This window comes from Octopus sinensis, unplaced genomic scaffold (assembly GCF_006345805.1).
Source record: "Octopus sinensis unplaced genomic scaffold, ASM634580v1 Contig10850, whole genome shotgun sequence".
Taxonomy (NCBI): Eukaryota; Metazoa; Mollusca; class Cephalopoda; order Octopoda; family Octopodidae; genus Octopus; species Octopus sinensis.
The window spans coordinates 253,308-256,480 of NW_021832227.1; the positions used below are offsets into that span (position 1 = coordinate 253,308).

General features: G+C 33.5%; 2 long non-coding RNA genes across 2 annotated transcripts; both read right to left on the minus strand.

Moving 5' to 3' along the window:
- Positions 1 to 236: 236 nt before the first annotated feature.
- Positions 237 to 1,399, minus strand: LOC118761228. The gene is made up of 3 exons (XR_004997228.1): positions 1,097 to 1,399; positions 682 to 868; positions 237 to 369 (listed from the first exon to the last, which is right to left on the minus strand). It is a non-coding gene; the product is annotated as an uncharacterized LOC118761228 (long non-coding RNA).
- Positions 1,400 to 1,458: 59 nt separating this feature from the next.
- LOC115228631 lies at positions 1,459 to 2,102 on the minus strand. Its single transcript, XR_003883233.1, has 3 exons — positions 1,971 to 2,102; positions 1,778 to 1,911; positions 1,459 to 1,558 (listed from the first exon to the last, which is right to left on the minus strand). It is a non-coding gene; the product is annotated as an uncharacterized LOC115228631 (long non-coding RNA).
- Positions 2,103 to 3,173: the final 1,071 nt, after the last annotated feature.

Sequence of the window (3,173 nt, forward strand, 5' to 3'; positions counted from 1 at the left end):
GTAATCTATCACAAATTGTTGAAAATAAGCAAATAATAAGAGCTGTTATTTGCCGTGAGCAAGAATTGTTGACTAACAACAAAAAACCATCTGTTGACCTGGTCTCTAAAGCCAGGCTGATAAAATGTCTCTTGGAAAAATTTGGCAAAAAAATGCTGCCTCATATTCGCCTGATCTTGCTGTTCTCATTTGTCTCTAATTCTCAAAATATTTTAAATAATTGTTAATTTGGTTTAAAAAACTGTTAAAAATTAGATTAGAAGTTATGTTAGAAAATTAGTTTCAGTCAGAATCCTCCAAGTTCTGCGTATGCTAAATCAATATTGGCGCTTATTTCTTTGTATATTCTTTTCTCGGACATGAGTTCTTCTATAAATATATTAGAGTGAAATAAAGATAATGTTGTTAAATGATCCAGGGAATGGTTAGACACCAATAATAATGGATATTAGTTAAATGGAATTTATGTCATTCATCGTCGATTGTATCAATTCTTCTAATTCCGCAGTTTTTTTAATCGCATTTTCCAGCTTACCTGAGCAAATATTGAGAAAAACAGACCTTCCGTAATTTCTAGATCTGATTCCAGTCTTTTGTTGCAATATAAATATTCTTCATTGGATTTGGTCGCCTATGTGAGTGTGTTAGCGGGGAATGTCAGTTAATAGGTAGCACAGCAACCTTCTAGTCTATCGATGTCTTGCTGACGCTTATTGGACACCCTATCGAACTCTGCTGCCCTTGTCTCGCTCTTAAATTCCATTAAACTCGACAAATTATGCCGCATAGCAAAGCTGCACATTACCTCATACAAATCTTCTCTCAGTTTCTTGATTGTAGCCTCGTATTCTTCTTCCTTGTTATATGCCTACAATAAATATGTCAGTTTAATTAATTAAAGTTAGCAACACGGGCCTAGTGGAGATAAGAAAGGAAGGATTGTTAGCTCGGTACCTCAAGAGAGCTAATCTCAAGTGATTTGAGATTGTTTCCAACAACTTTTAGCTCATCTTCTAACTGGACAACCTTACTACAAAAAATATAAATAAAACTGCTCTTAATACACCGGGAACCGCAGCGACAGATTAAGACTAACCTCATTTGAGTGAGCTTCCAATGTTTTTATTCTGTATTGGACGTTCGAATGTTCGTTTGTAGCTATCGTCAGTTGTCTAAATCAGTTCCAATGAACTGACTTTTTATATTCATTTGCCTGTTCTTCAAATTTATCACAAGATAATTCCAAGTTTTTGTTTGTTCTTAAAACCTAATCGCCAGTATTAGCCGTATGCGCCACCACTGCTACACTTTGCCCACGCAGCGGTTCCCGGACTAAAATACCTCTCAGCCAATTCAAGACGAGCCATTGTCCTCTCCAAGTCTATTTCAGTGACCATCAACTTCCTGCTGGTCTATTTATCAATTACGTGTTATTTTTACCTCGTCGTATTTATGGTCGCTGTCGTCTGCTGTCCATTTTATATCGGCCAATTGTTTTTCCAGTAGGTAAATTCGCTCTTCGTCGTTGTTGGACTTGGTTTCGAGGACTTTGCGGATTCTAAAACGCATTTATTGCGGGCAAAGTGTTAGCAGTGGTGGTTGAAAGGAAAATTTAGCTAACACTGTCTAATTCGTCCTTCATTGCTCCCTGTTCATTTTTAATTCTGTTCAATTCTTTTTCAAGTCATCATTAGCATCTTCCAAGGCCTCATTTTTATGTTCCAGCACTTTCCGTTGGCTTTAATTGTTAGTGGTAGTTAATAGGTCAGGTAAATACCGGTCACTTTCGTCGAATTTTTCAATGTAATGATTAAGTTGCTGCGTCTTTTCTTTCAAGTTGGAATCTGTGGCTTCGTTATTATCGTCCTGCAGCTTCAAATGTCGGTTTAGAGATTGTAGCTCGTTTTCTTTCTATAATTAATTATTTATGGCATATTATTGGAATAATTAAACACATAATTATTATATACACTCTCTAGTTCAGTTTGCAAGGATTGATAATCCTTTTGGATTTTTATAAATTTATCCTCAAATTCATCTCTTTCATTTCTTAAAGTCTCGATTTTTGTTTTTAGGTTAGCTATTGGATTGTTTTGCATTCCACAAAAATTGCAATTTGTTAATATAATTTATTATATTTACAATCTATGTTATCCTCTCAGAAAATAATACTTAAAATTAAATTACTTAATAAATAATAATTAATTCAAAAAATGACCTCGCTTAATTCTTTTAATGCATCATTAAGCTGAGCTGAAACTTGATTATACTTCTCGTCAAGATTTTCGTTGTCAATATTGACAGCTTTCTCTCTTTTAAGAATATCTGAGATTTCATCTTCTTTCTAAAAAAACACACAAAGACTTACTTCTTTCAACGTATTTTTTAAATTTGTGACTTGTGATTCAAGTTCATCAGCTTTTTCTATGCAGTTCTCTTTTTCCATTTTAAGTTCCAAAATTTTTTTCTTCAATGCTCCAAGTGTTGCTTCTGCCATAGTGATGTAAATATTTTCGAACTCATTTAATATATACTACGCTGGTTTGAAGAGCAATCATAATTATTGACATCATTTACGTCCGTGTAATTGAAATCATTTGTCATGTCTTATCAATCGAGGCCAAACACTCTCAAATATATTTCTAAAACAGTACCAATATTATTATTCCAGTCATTACTTCCTCAATATTGGCTAATATAAAATTGAGAGTTTGGCAGAAATGTTGAGAGTACAAATCGGAAATTATTATTTTCAATCATTTTGAAGAGATACGTAAGATTAAAGGCTCAATCTTGGAAAATGAATGCAACGCCCACTCAAATCCAGAAAAGTGAGAGAACAGCACTTCAAAATAATGAAAATTTCTCTTATTTAGAACACTTTTAAAGATCACGTTAATGACTTGAAAGGAATTTGTGAATTATATGTGAAAATTTGTTAAGTGGTTCTAGATGTAAAATAAATGTATTTGTAGCTCTTTTACATTCATAACTATTTTTTTATTATAAACTGTAAACAAAAAGTTAGCGTGGATGCCACATCACAACTTGTTTGGGCTCGAAAGCTACTGATTTTACGAATTAACCTCGGGAACTCTGTCGATAATATAATTATTCTGTATGAAAATGTGTCCGTGCATATGGAATCTTATAACAGCGATTTCACAACATGG